The sequence below is a fragment of the Bubalus bubalis genome, chromosome 10 (assembly GCF_019923935.1).
Source record: "Bubalus bubalis isolate 160015118507 breed Murrah chromosome 10, NDDB_SH_1, whole genome shotgun sequence".
In the NCBI taxonomy this organism is placed as follows: domain Eukaryota; kingdom Metazoa; phylum Chordata; class Mammalia; order Artiodactyla; family Bovidae; genus Bubalus; species Bubalus bubalis.
Window position 1 is genome coordinate 50,111,491 of NC_059166.1, and position 21,107 is coordinate 50,132,597.

Here is a 21,107-nt window from a genome sequence, read left to right on the forward strand (position 1 = left end):
CGTCAGCTCCACTAGCTTTGTTCGTAGTGATGCTTCCTAAGGCCCACTTGACTTCACATTCCAGGATGTCTGATTCTAGGTGAGTGATCACACCATCGTGATCATCTGGGTTGTGAAGATCTTTTTTGTATAGTTCTGTGTATTCTCTCTACCTTTTCTTAATATCTCTGCTTCTGTTAGGTCCATACCATTTCTGTCCTTTATTGATCCCATCTTTGCATAAAAAATTCCCTCTAATTTTCTTGAAGAGATCTTTAGTCTTTCCCTTTCTATCGTTCTCCTCTATTTCTTTGCATTGATCGCTGAGGAAGGCTTTCTTATCTCTCCTTGCTATTCTTTGGAACTCTGCATTCAAATGGGTATATCTGTTCTTTTCTTCTTTGCTTTTCATTTCTCTTCTTTTCACAGCTATTTGTAAGGCCTCCTCAGACAGCCATTTTGGCTTTTTACATCTCTTATTGTTGGGGATGGTCTTGATCCCTGTCTCCCATACAATGTTATGAACCTCTGTCCATAGTTCATAAGGCACTCTATTAGATCTAATCCTTTGAATCTATTTCTCACTTCCACTGTATAATTGTAAGGGCTTTGATTTAGGTCATACCAGAAACCTAGATAGCATATTGAAAAGGAGAGACATTACTTTGCCAACAAAGGTCTGTCTGGTCAAGGCTATGGTTTTTCCTGTGGTTATGTATAGATGTGAGAGTTGTACTGTGAAGAAAGCTGAGTGCCGAAGAATTGATGCTTTTGAACTGTGGTGTTGGAGAAGACTCTTGAGAGTCCCTTGGACTGCAAGGAGATCCAACCAGTCCATTCTGAAGGAGATCAGCCCTGGGATTTCTTTGGAAGGAATGATGCTAAAGCTGAAACTCCAGTATTTGGCCACCTCATGCTAAAAGTTGATTCATTGGAAAAGATCCTGATGCTGAGAGGGATTGGAGGCAGGAGGAGAAGGGGACAAAAGAGGATGAGATGGCTGGATGGCATCACTGACTCGATGGACGTGAGTCTGGGTGAACTCCGGGAGTTGGTGATGGACAGGGAGGCCTGGTGTGCTGCGATTCATGGGGTCGCAAAGAGTTGGACACGACTAAGGGACTGATCTGATCTGATCTAGAAGATCCTGTAAGTCTTCATAGAAACGTTCAACTTCAGCTTCTTTAGCATTACTGCTCAGGGCATAGACATGAATCACCATGATATTGAGTGGTTTGCTTTGAAAACGAACAGAGATCATTCTGTTTGTTGAGATTGCACCTAAGTACTGCATTTTTGACTCTTGTTGACTATATTGGCTACTCCATTTCTTCTAAGGAATTCTTATCCAAGATAGTAGCTATAATGGTCATCTGAGTTAAATTCACCCATTCCAGTCCATTTCAGTTCGCTGATTCCTAAAATGTCAATGTTCACTCTTGCCATCTCCTTTTTGACCACTTCCAATCTGCCTTGATTAATGGACCTAACATTCTAGGTTCCTATGCAATATTGCTGTTTACAGCACTGGACCTTGCTTCCATCACCAGTCACATCCAAAACTGGGTGTTGTTTTTACTTTGCCTCAGCCTCTTCATTCTTTCTGGAGTTATTTCTCCACTGATCTCCAGTAGCATATTTGGCACCTACTGACCTGTGGAGTTCATCTTTCAGTGTTTCATGTTTTTGCCTTTTCATACTGTTCATGGGGTTCTCAAGGCAAGAATACTGAAGTAGTTTGCTATTCCCTCCTCCAGTTGACCACATTTTGTCAGAACTCTCCAACATGACTCATTCATCTTAGGTGGCCATACATGGCATGGCTCATAGTTTTGTTGAATTAGACAAGGCTGTGGTCTTTGTGATCAGATTGGTTAGCTTTCTGTGATTGTGGTTTTCACTCTGTCTGCCCTCTGATGGAGAAGGATGAGAGGCTTATGGAAGCTTCCTATTTGGAGAGACTGACTGAGGGCGAAACTGGGCCTTTTTCTGATGGGAGAGGGGGGCATGCTCAGTAAATCTTTAATCCAATTTTCTGTTGACAGGTGGAGCTCTGATTCCTCCCTGCTATTTACCTGGGGCCAAACTATGGTGGAGGTAATGAAGATAATGGTGATTTCCTTCAAAAAAAATCCAATGCATGTAGTTGGGGGCACTACACTCAATACCCCCAACCTTGCATCAGGCCACCACCAACCCACACCTCTGCTGGTGACTCCTGGTCACTCCCAGGCAAGTCTGGGTCAGTCTTTTATGGGGTCACTGTTCCTTTCTCCAGTATCCTGGTGCACACAAGTTTCTCTTCGTGCCTTCCAAGAGTCTATTTCCCAGTCCTGTGTAAGTTCTGGCAGCTCTATGGTGGGGTTAATGGCAACCTGCTCCAAGAGAGCTTATGCCATACCTAGGTCCGCTGCACTGCATCCTGTCACTTTGGCAGTCCACTGCTGACCCATACCTCCACAGGAGATGCTCAAACACAGTTCTGTCTCAGTCTCTGTGGGGTCTCTGGGTCCTGGTGCACAGAGTTTGTTAGAGCCCTCTGAGTATCTTTGCGGGAATGGAGTTTGATTCTAAACGTGAATTCGCCCCTCCTTCCGTTTTTCTAGGACAGTGGAGCGTGAAAAAGTTGGCTTAAAGCTCAACATTCAGAAAACGAAGATCATGGCATCTGGTCCCATCACTTCATGGGAAATAGATGGGGAAACAGTGTCAGACTTTATTTTGGGGGGCTCCAAAATCACTGCAGATGGTGACTGCAGCCATGAAATTAAAAGACGCTTACTCCTTGGAAGGAAAGTTATGACCAACCTAGATAGCATATTGAAAAGCAGAGACACTACGTTGCCAACAAAGGTCCGTCTAGTTAAGGCTATGGTTTTTCCTGTGGTCATGTATGGATGTGAGAGTTGGACTGTGAAGAAGGCTGAGCGCCAAAGAATTGATGCTTCTGAACTGTGGTGTTGGAGAAGACTGTTGAGAGTCCCTTGGACTGCAAGGAGATCCAACCAGTCCATTCTGAAGGAGATCAGCCCTGGGTGTTCTTTGGAAGGAATGATGCTAAAGCTGAAACTCCAGTACTTTGGCTACCTCATTTGAAGAGTTGACTCATTGGAAAAGACTCTGATGCTGGGAGGGATTGGGGGCAGGAGGAGAAGGGGACGACAGAGGATGAGATGGCTGGATGGCATCACTGACTTGGTGGATGTGAGTCTGAGTGAACTCCGGGAGTTGGTGATGGACAGGGAGGCCTGGCGTGCTGTGATTCATGGGGTCGCAAAGAGATGGACACGACTGAGTGACTGATCTGATCTGATTTGATCTGTGGGGTATCTCCCCACAGCTGCTCTAGCACTGTGCAGCCACCGCTCCAGCGCCTACCATCTTACTGGGTTCTCTGACCTTGGACTTGGTGTATCTCCTCATGGCCACTCCAGTGAAGCATAGCCATTGCTCCTAACATTGGACATAGGGTATCTCCTCATGGCCGCTCCAGCACCGCGCGGCCACTGCTAGCTCCAGCGCACCACTCCGTGACATAGCCCAAGGACACAATACAAACCAATTAGAATCAAATGGGACCAAGATGGCAGACAAGACTAGACCTTGAGCTTCAATCAGCAAATGAAATAACACACCCAGAGGTGCCATGACAGTTCCAAGGCACTATTAAAAGACCAAGGAGTGAGCAGTGGCCCAAATCCTGGAAATCTCTGCCCCTTCCCAAATATAGTTGGAATAATCCTCCCACTCATTAACATATGAACTTGCCCAGCCTATAAAAACTAACCATGCCACATTTCACAGCCATGCTCACCCTCTGTGATGCCCCAGGCTCTGTGGGGTATGCTTCTCTCTGTATCTGAATAAATCCACTTCTTACCTATTACTTTGTCTCTCACTGAATTCTTTCAATGATGAGACATCAAGAACCTGATCTTCATTAGATCCAGAAACCAGATACCATGGATTTTGGCTGGATTTGAGTCCCAGACACGTTGGTTCAAGTCCCAAGCTGGGTTTTGGCTGGGTTTGAGCCCCAGCCATGTGGGTTTAGGTCCCAAGCAGGGTTTTGACTGGGTCTGAATCCCAGCCAATGGGTTCAAGTCCAAATCTGAGATATATGGTTTCAGTTTGAGACTGGAATCCCAGTTTTCTAACTTTACTAGTTTTTTAACTGTATGAATAATATCACATGATTTTCTGAGTTTCAGTTTGATCATCTGCAAATCTTTTACAATACCCCTATGAAAGCACAGAGCTGACTCTGGCTGCCATAAAAAAAAAAAAGAAAAAAAAAAAGAATTTATTAGAAAAATAATGCAGTATCAATGGGAGGCTGCAAGACAAGCTAAATCTGAGGGGAAAATTAAAAGAAGCCAGAAGGAAGAGTGGACCCCTACATTACCAGCAGTCATGACTTGGGGCACAATAGTCATTTCAACAGTTATGACTTGGGATACATTTTTTTCCAGTAAGATATCAGGTAATTCTATCTTATTTCATCTCATGCCAAACCCTTATATACACAAGCTATGATCTTATTCTTTCTCAGTAACTATAAACACGTTTCTGAGTCCAGTTACTTAAGAGTATCATATGGTTAATGGAAAAACTGCAAATGAAAAGGGAGTTTTTTGTTTTTATTGTTATTGTTGTTGGCTTGCTGATTGGTTGTTGTTTTGCCTTTTATAAAATACATGTAGATGTAGCTGGGCTAGCTGATAGCTTACAGTGAATGGGGTTGGATTCATGATCTCTGAAGAAGATTTAGCTTTGGGACCAGGGACCAGGCTTGATCACTCAAGAGCTTTTGTGTAGCAGAATTTTATTAAAGTGAAAAAGGGACAGAGAAAGCTTCTGACATAGACATCAGAAGGTGGATGGAGAGTGCCCCCCTTGCTAGTCTTAGCTGGGGAGCTATATGCTTTTTCAATTGGTTATTACAGTAAATCAAAAGAATATCTCAAGATTGTAAAGTGAAAGTGAAGTCGCTCAGTCATGTCTGACTCTTTGTGACCCCATAGACTGTAGCCTACCAGTTCCTCTGTCCATGGGATTTTCCAGGCAATAGTACTGGAGTGGATTGCTATTTCCTTCTCCAAAGGATCTTCCCACCCCAGGGCTCAAACCCGGGTTTCCCGCATTGTAGACGGACACTTTACTGTCTGAGCCACCAGGGAAGTTCAAGATTGTATTTTTTTTTCTTTTTTTTTTTAAATTTTATTTTATTTTTAAAAGATTGTAAAGGTCTTACCAAACCCACTCCTACAATTTACATTTTAAGATAATGGGATTAGAACTAACAATAGAAAGGTCTTACCAGACCCACTCCCAAAATTTACATTTTAACATGACAGCATTAGTCAGAAGGTTCTCATGAAGGAGAAACATGTCCTCCAACACGATACATTGTTGTTATATAATCATGGGTACAGAGTTTAAGGAAAAACATATCCTTGAGCAAGATGAGTTTTTTTTATTTTTTTAGTTTATTTATTTTAATTGGAGGCTAATTACTTTACAATATTGTAGTGGTTTTTGCCATACATTGACATGAATCAGCCATGGGTGTACATGTGTTCCCCATCCTGAACCCCCTCCCACTCCCTTCCCATTCCATCCTTCAGGGTCATCCCAGTTCACCAGCCCTGAGCACCCTGTCTCATGCATCAAACCTTGACTGGTGATGTATTTCACATATGATAATATACATGTTTCAATGCTATTCTCTCAAATCATCCCACCCTCACCTTCTCCCACCGAGTCTGAAAGACTGTTCTATACATCTGTGTCTCTTTTGCTGTCTCTCATATAAGGTTATCATTACTATATTTCTAAATTCCATATAAGTGCATTAGTATACTGTATTGGTGTTTTTCTTTCTGGCTTACTTCATCCGTATAATAGGCTCCAGTTTCATCCACCTCATTAGAACTGATTCAAAGTCTTTTTTATGACTTTTTAATGACTGAGTAATTATTCCATTGGGAGAAGGCAATGGCAACCCACTCCAGTACTCCTGCCTGGAAAATCCCCTGGATGGAGGAGCATGGTGGGCTGAAGTCCATGGGGTTGCTAAGAGTCGGACACGACTGAGCGACTTCACTCTCACTTTTCACTTTCCTGCATTGGAGAAGGAAATGGCAACCCACTCCAGTGTTCTTGCCTGGAGAATCCCAGGGACGGGGGAGCCTCGTGGGCTGCCGTCTATGGGGTCACACAGAGTAGGACACGAATGAAGTGACTTAGCAGCAGTAATATTCCATTGTGTATATGCACTACAGCTTTCTTATCCATTCATCTGCTGATGGACATCTAGGTTGCTTCCATGTCCTCGCTATTATAAACAGTGCTGCAATGAACACTGGGGTACGCATGTCTCTTTCAATTCTGGTTTCCTCAGTGTTTATGCCTAGCAGTGGGATTCCTGGTGGTATGGAATCTCTTAAAAGATTCCAGTTTTTAAAGGAATCTCCACATTGTTCTCCATAGTAGCTATACTACTTTGCATTTCCACCAACAGTGTAAGAGGGTTAGCCCTTTTCTCTGCACCATCTCCAGCATTTATTCTTTGTAGACTTTTTGATAGCAGCCATTCTGACCAGTGTGAGATGGTACCTCATTGTGGTTTTAATTTGCATTTCTCTGAAAACAAGTGATGTTGAGCATCTTTTCATGTGATGAGTTGTTTTGTTGTGCAATCATCAGCTCTGGGCTTAAAGAAAAAAAAAAACATTTATCATTTTCTCCTCCTTGAAAACTCTGGACAATATCTTCTCCAGAGTCCCAGACCCCTTTTTCCTCCTTGGGGTCTGCGGACTTATCAACCTGCTTAAGAATTGACTCTCTCATAGCCTTAATAAAAATTTTCAAGTTTGATGTAGGCCAACGTGTCATGGTGAGGTAAAAATACTATAAAAACCACCAGATTGAAACCACAGTGTTTTTAGCCATTAGGCATGCAAATAAGAAAGAAACGAGTCAGTTATACAATGAAGGAGCAATTGTGTAATAGTTTCTCTCAATAATATCTGATCATTTATTTTGCTGGTGCTGGAGAAGACTCTTGAGAGTCCCTTGGACTGCAAGGAGATCCAACCAGTCCATTCTAAAGGAGATCAGCCCTGGGTATTCTTTGGAAGGAATGATGCTAAAGCTGAAACTCCAGTACTTTGGCTACCTCATGCAGAGTTGACTCATTGGAAAAGACTCTGATGCTGGGAGGGATTGGGGGCAGGAGGAAAAGGGGATGACAGAGGATGAGATTGCTGGATGGCATCACCAACTCAATGGACGTGAGTTTGAGTGAACTCCGGGAGTTGGTGATGGACAGGGAGGCCTGGCGTGCTGCGATTCATGGGGTCACAAAGAGTCGGATAGGACTGAGCGACTGAACTAAACTGAACTGATATATAAAAAAAAATTAATATTATTTGACAAAAAGTCTCTTTTATCTTTATTTGCATTTTTAAATTGTGAGATTAAACATTTTACTATTTATTTCATAATCTCTGCATTCTTTGTTATAAATGCTTTTAGCCATTTACCTACTAACAATTAACATATTTAAGAGGGGGCTAGAGAAAAAATAAATATTCAATCAAAAAGCTTTATAGTAGAAATGGAACTGCTTAAATTTCTGAAAGAGTTTTTAAGCTTTCACAAGATCTTTAAGTCTCTTAAAGGTCATAATATACTATAGGGAAGTTAGATTCATGGTTAGGTTTTGCAGAAACATTCATGTTATTGCATTGTTTGGATTAAAACCACAAAGTCTATAATTTACCTATGTTGGGTGGAGAAACAATCAGAAATAATTATATGCAGATATATTTATTATAGATGCAGATATATATTCTAAGAGGATAGTTTATAATGATAAAAGACCACCTCAGGAAATAAGAAAAATCTAAAATAAATAGCAAACTTAGATCCAAACTAGAAGAAGAAAAATCTGAAGCCTGTAGAAGGAAAGAAAAAAATAAAGATCAGACCAAAAATTTAAAAGTAAATAAATAAAATATAGACCAAAAGATCAATAAAAGGAAGAGCTGATTCTTTGAAAAGATAAACAAAACTGGCAAATCCTTAGACAGACTCATAAGGAAAAAGAGGGAGCCTAAACATAAAATCAGAACTAGAAGAGGATCTGACACCACAGAAATATAAAGGATCATAAGCAATTACTACCAACAATTATATGACAAAATATTGGACAACAAAAAAATCAGGAAGAAATATAAAATATGAACAGACCAATTACAAGTAATAAAATTGAATCAGTAATTTTAAAAAGAAGCTGTCAACAATTAAAAAGTCTAGGAGCAGATAGCTTCACAAGTGAATTCTACTGAACATTTAACATATATTTAACACCTATCCTTCTACAAAAAGTTGAAGAAGATGGAACACTTCTGAGATCAAATTATGAGGCCAACATCACCTTGATATCAAAAACCAAAGACAAAGAAAATTAAAGGTCAGTATCACTGACAACATGGATGCAAATCCTCAATAAAATATTAGCAAATAATTCAACAGTTTATTAAAATATCATATACCATGGCCAAGTGGGACTTATCCCAGTGATGCAGGGATATTTCAATATCTGCATATTAGCTAATATGCCAAATCTCATTAATAAATTGAAGAAAAATTATAATACCATCTCAACAGATGCAGGAAAAGCTTTGCACAAATTCAACATATTTATGTTAATTCTCAACAAAGTGGGTATGGAGGAAATATACCTCAATATAATAAATGCTAAACATGACCAACTCAGCCAATATCATAATCAACACTGAAAAGTCAAAAGCATTGTTTCTAAGATTAGAAACAAGACAAGAATGTGCACTTGTGCCACTTTTGTCCAACATAGTATTGAAAGTTCTAGCTGCAGAAATAAAACGGGAAAGAAATAAAAGAAACCTAAATTTGAAAGGAAGAAGTAACACTGTCAATATTTGCAGATGACATGATACTATATAATACCATCAAAAACTATTAGAACTAAGAAATAAATTCACTAATACTTCAGGATACAATATTAACATATAGAAATCTGTTGGGTTTCTGCACATTAACAAAAAACTATCAGGAAAGAAAATTAAGAAAACAATCTCATTTATAATCACATCAAAAATAATAAAATATCTAGGGGAAAAAAACTCTAACTTAGGAGGTAAAACATCTGTATTTGGAAACTATAAGACAGTGACAAAGAACACTGAAGATAATAAATATATATATGTTAGAGTAGGAAAATTAATATTATTAATATAATAAAGATACAATAATCAAAATAGCATGGTACTGGCACAAAAAACACATAGATCAACAGAATAGAGAGTTCAGAAATAAACCCATGCATTTATATAGTCAATTAAACTGCAACAAAGGAGGTAAGAGTTAATCATGGGAAAAACCAACCTCTTTAATAAATGGTATTGGGAAAACTGGACAGCTACATGAAATAAAATCTAATTGGACTACTTTCTCATATCATATAAAAATTAATTCAACATGGATTAAAGATTTAAATATAAAATTTGAATCTACTCCCAGAAAAGAACATAGTCAGTACGCCCTTTGACACTGGTCTTTTCTAAATTCTTTAGCTATATCTTTTCAGGCAAGGGAAACAAAAGCAAAAAGAAACAAATGAGGTTACACTAAATTAAAGAGCTTTTGCAAAGAAAGGAAGCTATCAATAAATGAAAAGTCCACCTATATAAAGGATGAAGATATTTCTGATAAACCTAATAAAAGGTCAATATCCAAAATATACATAGAACTTGCACAGCATCAAAAACTCCAACAGCCTCATTTTTAAAAAAGCATAGGAACTGAATAGACATTTTTTCCAAAGAAGACATACAAATGGCCAAAAAGCACATGAAGAAAATGCTCAACATAACTAATCATCAGGGAAATGCAAATCAAAACCATAATAAGATATCAACTCACATCTTTCAGCATGGCTATCAAAAATGCAACAAGAGAGATGTGGAGAAAAGAAACCCTTGTGTGCTGTAGGTAGGATTGTAAATTGGTGCAGCCATTATGGAAAATAGTATAGAGGTTTCTCAAAAATTAAAAATAAAATTGCCCTTTGATTCAACAATTTTACTCATGTGTAATTATTTAAAGCAAAAACACTAATTTGAAAAAAATATGTACACCCTATGTACATTGTAGCTTTATTTACAATAGCCAACATATAGAAGCAACCTAAGTGTCTATTGATAGATGAATGCATAAAAAGGATATTATATATATACATATATGCATATATATAATGGAATATTAGCCTTCAAAAATGAAATCTTGCCTTTTGCAATAACATGAATGGATCTAGAGCAACTACGTAAAGTTGAATAAGTCAAACAGAGAAAGACAAGTACCACATGATCTCACTTTTACGTGCAGTCTCAAAAACCAACCAAACAAAATACAATGAAAACAGACTCATAAATATAGAGAGCAAATGAGTGGTTGCCAGAAGGGAGCGGGTAGGGGATGAGTGAAGTAGGTGAAGGGGATTAAGAGATGTAAACCTATGGTTGTGTAATTAATGTCATGAGGATATAATATACAGCATAAGGAACTTGGTAACTTTATATGGGTCAGATGGTTACTAGACTTAGTGTGGTGATCATTTCATATGCAAATGTCAAATCATTATGTGGTACACTTGAAACTAACATAATATTATATGCCAATCATATTTCAATTAAAATATGCTAAAAAATAAAAATGTTATTTTTCATTTGGCTTTTTGAAAGAAAATTGCTACCCTCCATAATTCCCACCCCCTTCATCTTGTGGAAAAGGATGGGAGAGTGAAAACACTTCTTTCACGTCACTTATAGACAGGCAAATTTTCTAAGCATTTTCTAAGCAAATTTTGGAGCATGTCCTTCTCAGTTTGGGAAAAAATGGAAAGCAAGTGAAAGAAGTTGCTTAGAGAGCTGCTTAACCAGGGAAAAAACAGGTAACTGAGTGCTTCTAGGGAATAACTGGACTACTTTTCACTGATATATCAAAATATGCATGAGTGCTTCCTTGAAACAGAAATAAGCAATATAGGAGAGTGGGCCTAGAGCTCTTTTAAGTCCTACTAAAGAGAAATGTTTAAAAAGTGTGCCAAGACTCTAGAGACTATGAGGAGTGAACTACACACACACACAACAGAAAGGAATAGTGAAGCCATCGACTGAGAGAAAAGTATTGCTTATGTTCTGAATGTTGCCCCTGAAAAGTGCCATCAGGAGAATGTGTTCAGCACCAAGGACAGATCCCACAATATTGCCTCTATTTAAATGTCAGCCAGTCATACAGAGCAAGAAGTGACGTCCCTTTCATCTTCTCCAGGGCATTTTCCAACCCAAGGATCAAACCCAGGTTTCCTGTATTACCATCCGAGTCATCTGGGAAGCCCAAGAAATTTAATTGATTTATTTTCTTTATAGTTCACCTTCCCATAACATCTCTCTATTCTCTAGCTATGAATGAGTTAGTTTGTTTATTAGAGAGGCATGGAGTTGAGTGGGAGAAATATTAGAATTGAATGACCATAATGGCCATCCCCACTGCTAATTGACAGTTTACTATGGTTTTTCTGGAGGATGGGAGAGGAACTGCTATTTAATCACATTTGACACTGTGGTAAATTACAGTTTTCCAACACTTCTTTGTTCCCTCTATGCCATTGTCTCTTCACCTACCTCACTGTAAGAGATAATTTCTCACCTCATTGATGTTAAGCTTGGCCATGTGAGTTTCCATGGCCAATGGAATTGTAGTGAGTATAATAAAAGCAGAGGTTTCAAATCTTGCAGGATTTGTTTTGATCTCTTGTACTTCTACTATTTACCATTAGGAGCAAATACCCTGAGTAGTAGCTGGTTGAAGCATGATGAAGACAAATGAGAAAAGCATAAACTAAACTGAAGCCTCATATACAGCTTAAACTAGATGAACCCAGGGGAGTTGGGTTCTCAGATCTCAGAGTAAGAAATAAACACTTTCCCTGGCAGCCACTGACATTCTGAAGATATTTTCAATGCACTGAAAAACTTGCTATTTCAAACAACTTGATTAGTATAAAGGATTGTCTTTTCTAATTTCTTAATTAAGATTCTATTAATCTATATGACTACAGAACAATTTACTATCTAAAAGCTATTTTTAGAACTTTGAAATCAAAGACAGAGATTGTTTTCAAGAGAAAGAGAAAAATACTTTTCCACCAACTATGTTAAGGGAAAAATGGAAAATAAGAATCAAGATGCATATTTTTGAGTACCACAAATTTTGTCTATTTTTTCTAGTTTTTAAACAGCTTCAGGGTAGTAAGACCCCTTTCCACTCAAAATTATAAACATCAATAGCACATGCAAGAGTATCCTAAATCTTATTTCCTAACACTTCCCAACATAAATTCCACATAAAGTAATTAGCACATAAAAGGTCAGAATATATGTTTTTCAAATTTACAATGTCTAAAACTAAGTCAACAGGACACAACCTGAATTAGCTTCATTGTGTGTGAAAAATGCTTTTACAAGTTTACTGCTTTCTAATGCTGAGGATGAAATAAGTAAAAGAAATATTTTTTTTCATAATTCAATTAAATTTGACTAATATTTATTGCAAGCCCTAATATTTCATTTAATAAAAATTTTACAAAGGTCACAATCCAGGAATAAAAAAAAACACAAAAATGTTATTTAGGTGTATAACAAGAAAGCTAAACATTTTAATCATAGACATTAACTTATGCTATGCCAGAACACGAAACTAATATGTCTGCTCATATTTTCTATTCAGTCACAATCCCTTCATTTTAAATAAAAGAGAATTTCTATAGTTTTCATCACATAAGCCTGAGCCCAGGCCCATTTCATACAAGATAATAAGATGATGTTAATCTTTTGATTTCTTTCTCTAGATTATATCCTATTTTAAATCAGACACAAATAAAATCTTACAGGAAACATAATGAGAAGTGAAATTGCTTTAAAGCACCTTTGTCTCTAGAGGAACCTTTTCCCCCTCTGTGATGTGCTAGGATGTATCTAATCTAATGATCATCTGCCACCAGGTAATTGAATATCTGGAGTTTGAACTGCTACAGACTGTGCATTTTACTCCTCTTATTTTTACCTCTAAACAAATAAAGGGATGAAATGGACCTTCATGACATTTAATTGCGGCTTTTGATGAGAAGTTGCATATATTTGTAGTGGTTATTTTCAAGACTTTGTTGTATTTTTTAGCACACATTAATACTTGAAGAACTAAAGAGCCTCTTGATGAAAGTGAAAGTGGAGAGTGAAAAAGTTGGCTTAAAAGCTCAACATTCAGAAAACTAAGATCATGGCATGGGTCCCATCACTTCATGGCAAATAGATGGGGAAAGAGTGGAAACAGTGGCTGACTTTATTTTGGGAGGCTCCAAAATCACTGCAGATGATGACTGCAGCCATGAAATTAAAAGACGCTTACTCCTTGGAAGCAAAGTTATGACCAACCTAGACAGCATATTAAAAATCAGAGACATTACTTTGTCAACAAAGGTCCATCTAGTCAAGGCTATGGTTTTTCCAGTGGTCATGTATGGATGTGAGAGTTGGACTGTGAAGAAAGCTGATTGCAGAAGAATTGATGCTTTTGAACTGTGGTGTTGGAGAAGACTTTTGAGAGTCCCTTGGACTGCAAGGAGATCCAACCAGTCCATTCTAAAGGAGATAAGTCCTGGGTGTTCATTGGAAGGACTGATGTTGAAGCTGAAACACCAATACTTTGGCCACCTGATGCGAAGAGCTGACTCATTTGAAAAGACTCTGATGCTGGGAAAGATTGAGGGCAGGAGGAGAAGGGGACAGAGCATGAGATGGTTGGATGGCATCACTGACTCAATAGACATGAGTTTGGGTAGGCTCTGGGAGTTGGTGATGGACAGGGAGGCCTGGCATGCTGGGGTTCATGGGGTCGCAAAGAGTCAGAACACAACTGAGGTATGAACTGAACTGAATACTTGAAGAGGCATACTTGAAAATATATTTACTCATCAAAATGAATATATAGGATTGTAAAGGTAATTTTAATGTAGCTCCAGAAATTTAAATTCTAAGCCCTCAAAAACCTTTAGCATCTTTCTTGATTATGAAATACAAGTCTTTAGAAAAAATATTATGGTAACTAAGGTGATGAAATGGACTTCCCTATGGCTCAGATGGTAAAGAATCTGCCTGCAATTTGGGAGACCTAGGTTCGATTCCTGGGTTGGGAAGATTCCCCTGCAGAAGGAAATGGGAACCCATTCTAGTATTCTTGCCTGGAGAATTTCATGGACAGAGGAGGAGGGCAAGCTATACTCATGGGATCGCAAAGAGTTGGACACGACTGAGCAACTAACAAGGTGATAAAAATACTAAGACCTTTCTCTTGTGGAAAAATAAAATAAAAATTACATAAGCAATGCAACTGAGGAGTTTCACCAATTTGTTTTTGATGGGGTGAATTCTTATTTTTGCTATGTTACCCCTCAAAAAAGAGTATTTTTCTGCTCCTGCTACATAAAAAATAACTAAGAAAAAGATGGTTAGGGTAATTTACTCTAAGCATAGCAAAGATCATCTTACTACAAATAAGATTTTAAAAGTGTATAAAAATTATAAAGCACTTATGAACAGACATTCTTATGACCTCTAATCTCCTTTAACTTATGTACTTCTTCTATGAAAATTGATTGCTCATATGTAATATTCCCCTTTCCTGGTAATTAGCAAAGCTGAAGTCTAAAATTCATCCAAGAGAACAACAATCCCATCTCCAAAGACAGCTTGGGAGAAATATGTAGCAATGCAAGCTTTCTTATCTCTAGGACTATTCAATGGCTAATGAGAAAATTTGTAATTTAAAATAGCTGGTTCAGGATGGGGAACACATGTAAACCTGTGGCGGATTCATTTTGATATTTGGCAAATCTAATACAGTTATGTAAAGTTTAAAAATAAAATAAAATTAAAGGAAAAAAAAAAAAATAAAATAAAATAGCTGGTTTCCAACACACAAAGTTGCTGATGGTAGCAAAGCTCTCTAATTAAGTTATATTATAGTCTTAGCACATTGAGGAAAGCCATTTCTAAGGAGGAACCTTTAATATAATTCTCCACATGTTTAATTTTAGATAATAACCAGGTGGTTCAAAATTTATAGAGTTAATTTGAAGGATATGAATTATATCCTGAATGTTAAAATTTCACCAGTATACAATCCTGCCCAGCCCATTCCTTTAACCACACAGGCAGAGGAGACATTGCACAGAATTATTTTCAACAAAGTCATTAGTGTAGAGGTAGCCAATCCCTATAGGTATGTCCATCTTCAGAAAAGTATGTGGAGCAACAGCTTACCTAGAGGGATACTCAGTGGCAATTCTTTTCCCCCTGACACTTCCAGTGCCATTTTTGGAGTTCTCTTTTCTCTCCTTTATTCTTTCAGGCATTTTCCCAATTCTATCCCTAAAATCATTTACCTTTGAATCACAGGCAATTGAAAAATTGCAGTCATTGGGCACATAGATGATGTCTATGCTTTGAAAATTTAAGTTACTCTATACTGCCATTTCTTTCAACACTTTTCTTATATTTCTAGTCATTTCATTATCTGTAAATACGATCCTTCTATTACCTATTCTCTAGGTTTCTCTGATTCTCTTTCTACTAACTTTTCTTCCACCCTTTATCAATCTTTCACTTCTATATTCAGGCACTGGATCCTGTCATTATAAACAAATACAACTTCTTCCTAATCTCAGTTTCATGCATACCACTCTCTGCTGCTGCTGCTGCTGCTAAGTCGCTTCAGTCGTGTCTGACTCTGTGCGACCCCATAGACAGCAGCCCACCAGGCTCCCCCGTCCCTGGGATTCTCCAGGCAAGAACACTGGAGTGGGTTGCCATTTCCTTCTCCAATGCATGAAAGTGAAAACTAAAAGTGAAGTCGCTCAGTCATGTAAGACCTTCAGCGACCCCATGGACTGCAGCCTTCCAGGCTCCTCTGTCCATGAGATTTTTCAGGCAAGAGCACTGGAGTGGGGTGCCATTGCCTTCTCCATACCACTCTCTAGTTACTTTAATTCACTCCCTTAGTACTGCAACTCCATTAATTCTTTCATACCCACTAGAACCTATAGTCTATGAATCTGACTACCATTCTACCATGCCTCACCATACTCACATCATCATTTTCAACCTTAGTTTTGATTCTATATCCCATCAATAAAATTACTCCTTTCCATATATTTTTAAATCTCATCACCTTTATATTTTGTATTCATTTTAGCAAAATCCTAACCCTAGTTAAAAACCCTAGTTAAATCTAACTCTCTGTCTCCTCTGATCCTATACATGAGTAACTAAATATGGCTAGAAATTTATATACCATCATGCTGTTTACACTTTATGCATATTACTATCAATGTAAAGTACACAATCTATAGAGTTCCATGGCAATCATGCTGTATTTGCCAGATATGTTCACTTTATTCCCTCATAGTTGGTGAGTCTGCTACAAACTGAGAAAAAAATTCTAGGAATAGAACATCAGTAAGTCTCCGTATCACTTAATAATATATATTCCATCTCTTTTTTTACTAGAGACAAAATATCTACACCTCTAGCTAAAATCAAGTGCATTAATTCTTTTCCCCTAGTGAATATTTTTAAAATATGGCTTTTATCATTCCTTTACTTCTTTGCACCTCCATGCTCTGGTACCATAATCCACAAGCCATAACAATTTCTTGCTTAGATTATTTTAGCCGTCTCTAAATTTGTCCCTCTGCTCCATATTTATTCCTTATAATCTCCTTGACCAATTACTTTTTTTTTCTTTAAGCCATCCAATGACTTAAAAGAATAACCAAATCATTATGATAGCCTATGAGGCTCTACTGATTTTATTTTTCCTTTTCTCTCCAATCACATCTCCCCATTATTTCCTCCAAGCACAGTGACCTCCTTTACTATTCCTCAAACATTCTGGGCAAGCTTTGACCTAAAGATTTTGCACAAAACCCTGATTTTACCTTGAGTACTCTTCCTATAAACAATGCTGTATTTCACCAACTTTGGGTCTTGACCCAGTTTTCAATTTCATAAGACTTTCATCTCCTTATTTGTTGCTTCATTTTTCTCCATGGCATTTGTTAATACCTGATTTATTACTTTATTATGCTTATTTATTTTGTTTATTGTCTATCTGTACTAGAATACAAGCATCACTGGAAAGATGTTTTCTCTATTCCTTTTTATGACCTCTTAGCTATATGCCTGAAACACAGTAGGCATTAAGTAAATATATTTGAATCAGTGAATGAATAACCTTCACTGATAACTGGGGGTTGATGAAAATCCCATAGTTCTGTAAGAAGAAAATTGTGATATGCTTCTTATGTGGATATATTTTTATAATTCCTAAGGACATTGGAACATACCAAAATTCCTCTTGAAAACTTTTTCTCTTAGATTTTAATCTATAATAGCATCCCATATCAGCTTTATAATCAAAATGTAATAATCTCAATATTCCTATCATGAGCTATTTTAGAAGAAATTATCTCTAACATTTCTGTTCAAGGATTATAATTCCTTAGAAATTGTCATTTTATTGAAAATGAAAACTTGGTTCCTAAACTTACTCCATTAATATTTCTGTCTTTAAATCTGATTGTAAATTACTTGGAACAAAATAGAGTAGTAATTTTAGGATTAAGTTGGAACGACATTTTCAATAATGTATAACATTTTGACGTATAAGAAACATATAAATTCCATTATATTTCCTTCTGAAAAAGATCATTTTTCTAACAAATGTCTACATATTAAATACAGGCTAAAACAGGTTTTGCATATTTGATTTCTGGACAATTAAAAAGCTATTCTACCTCTTCATGTATATAGCAGCTTTAATTTTATTGGACAGTTCAATATTCTTAGAAGCCAGATGACTTCTAACTTTCATTTCTTCTTTCTTATATATTATAAATAATTCTCATTTCTATCAGTTTATTCTCATCCATTATCCAGAATAACACCTGTGACTGGGATTAACTTTATCATGGCTCATAAATAAAAGTAGAGTTGCCTACAGTTGGCATACACACATGCTAATCTAATTTAGAATATAGTCACAAAGGTCAACCTTCTTTCACTGCCAAAAGAGCCAGTATGGAAGCCAGTAAGTGAGTATATCTTTTTGAAGTATCAAAAAAGAACAAACAAACACAATTATAATAAATAATTAATATTTTGTACTAACATGTCATGGTCTAAGCAAAAGAATGACATAATCAGACTTGAATTTTAGGAAAATCATACCAGGATGATTTTAATAAATGAAAACTTCTAAACCCAACCTCTTTCACTCTTACCATAATAAGAGGAAAACAAAGAGAAGTAAATTCCATTACTTTAATTAGAGGTAGATATGATGGATTGGAGCCCGATAGCCATCTTAATATATTTCTGGAATGGTTTCATATTTCAGAGGCTACAATTCTGCATTTTTCTACAAACTCTTGCAACTACAGTTCTGTATATGATTTTGGCTCTGCCAATCAGATACATTGTCATGACATTAGCATGATTAATGTGATGTAGAGGCTACTTATGCTTTTTTTTTTTCCCCGTTTCTACTTGCAAAGACCATCACAGGGTGTCTGGTTTTCTTTTGCAGCATTAACAAAAATATTAATGTGTGGTCACTTGATCCATGAGTATTAATTATAAGAGTTGTGTAGGGTATTCAATTTCCTGGTGACTTTTTGCAGGTGTTTTGGAAGCTGCAGTTGTAACAGTGCCTCCCTGATCATGAGGATTTTCTGAGAATGGCTTTTTGACTAAATTTTCCGATCTTGCTGTGGCCTCCTTATTTGGTTATATGGCACAGCATGACTCTAGAGCTGGGATATGCAGTGACAGCTTTCTAATTTTCTTAGTCAAAGAATATTACTTCCCATTGTGACTCTGTTCTTCACTGAAGTCCTTTTGAAAGCTTAACCTAAAATATATTTCTTAAGCGTAATCAATGACTTTTAAAGCCATTAAATACACGGCAACATATCTTCCTGTGCTTAAAATATCTAAATATCCTATTCATCCAAAATAAAAGAAACTCCCACTAAACAAGACAAACCAGATACTTTTGTTCTAAAAAATGGACAAATGATGCACATAGATAATTTTAGAAAGAAGATATATGAATGGCCAACAAGAATAGGAAAAGGTGCTCAACATCACTAATAATAAGAGAAATGCAAATCAAAATCACAATGAAATAGCATTGTGAATCTATTAGGATGGCCACTATCAAAAGAATAGGAAATGAGTACTCACAAGGATGTAGAGGAATTGGAATCTTGTGGATTGTTGGTGGAAATATAATGGTGTAGCCCTTATGCAAAATTATACAGAGGTTCCTCAAATAATTAAAAATAGAACTGCCATATGATCTGGCAATTTTACTTCTGGGTGTATATCTAACAGATCAAAGCAGTATCTCAAAGAGATATGTGAACTCTCCTATTCATTGCAGCATCATTCGTAAGAGCCAAAAGGTAAAAGCTACCCAAATATCCATCAACATATGAATAAATAAAATGTAACATATACATATAATGGAAAATTACATAGTCTTAAAATGAAATCTTGTCAATGTTAAAACATGGATACACCTCAAGGTCAATATTCTGAGCAAGGTAAGTCAGTCACAAAAAAACAAACACTATATGATTCTACTCATAGAAAGTATATCTGATTGATCAAAATTATAAAAACAAGATAGAAAAGTAATTGTGAAGGGGCAGTGGGAGGGGAAGGGAGAATTGGTCTCTAGTGGGTACAGAATTTCACTTTTTCAAGAAGAAAAAGCTCTAGAGATCTGTTGCCCAACGATGTAAATATACTTAACATACTGAAGTATACACTTAAAAATGGTTCCCAGTTAAATGTGATGCTTTCTACAATGTAAGAGTCTACCTTCTCTGAAACTGAACCCTGACTATTTTACATTGTCGGATGTTAAACCAAATATCATGCAATAGCAAACAAATACCATAACTGCTAGAATATTACAAAGGAAATGGATTTTATAGTCATCAATAATTAAATCACAGCTCTATTCTAAAGAAAGTTTCATTTTTAAAAGAAATAAATGCAGTAAATTGCAACATCCTCTTATCAAAGTTTACAAGGGACCACAATATGAGATTAAGTAGGCTCAATGATTTAGAAATGCCATTTGGCATCTTCAGCAAATAGTATTCGAGTAAATTTGGAAAAACTCACCACTTGGATACATCAGGGTTTGTGTAGATTTCCAAAGAATCATGAGTCATTTCCAATGTGGAGAACATTTTCAAGGATAGGAGAATAACTGTACCTAAATTTAGAGAAATGAGAGAAGATATGAAAGCTTTCTATAAAAGAGATGACTGCTTTAAGCTACTTGTACTGTGAAACCAATAGTAATTGCATATTTCAGCATACACACAGCAAATCCAGCAAAAATCAATCTCTGACACAACTTATTGCTGTGTGGCTGGCTCAAGGAGGATAAAAGAATTTCCTTAAAATAAAATGATTCTCTGCCTAAGTGAGAAAGATGTATTCTGCCAATTTTTCATTCAGATGTCACATGAAAGGTATTGAGCACAGAAAAATTATTTTCTTTGAAAAGAAAGTATGCTCAATAAATTCATTCAAAAAGCACATTCTTACAGGTATTAATCTATTAAGACTTCTTCTAGTCTCAGCTCTTTCTCTTTTATTTTAATCTTTCTGGATATATATGATGCTAAATCACATCAACAATATCTCTTCCAGGTTTAGTATTAAAAATAATTAAAAAAAAATTCTGATAGAAGTGCCCAATCAAAGGGAGGTTCAAAAAGGAAAGGGAAAATCCACTTATTTTTAGGTGGAGAACATCCATTCAAACACAAATAGAAAAAAAAATATGGATGCTATGTAAATATTCTGTAACGTATAAGAAGAAAACCATAAGAGATAAATAAGGAACACACTTTAGAAGATTTACTGTGTGTGTTAGCCATC

The 21,107-nt window shown here is 36.7% G+C and overlaps 1 long non-coding RNA gene across 1 annotated transcript in view; it reads right to left on the bottom strand.

Annotated features, from left to right (window-relative positions):
• The window catches only part of LOC123327704, an 89,657-nt gene that overhangs the window by 26,898 nt on the left and 41,652 nt on the right, over window positions 1-21,107 (bottom strand). Inside the window, exon 2 of the long non-coding RNA XR_006542379.2 lies at window positions 20,340-20,433. This is a non-coding gene — a long non-coding RNA (uncharacterized LOC123327704). The remainder of the gene's footprint in view (window positions 1-20,339; window positions 20,434-21,107) is intronic.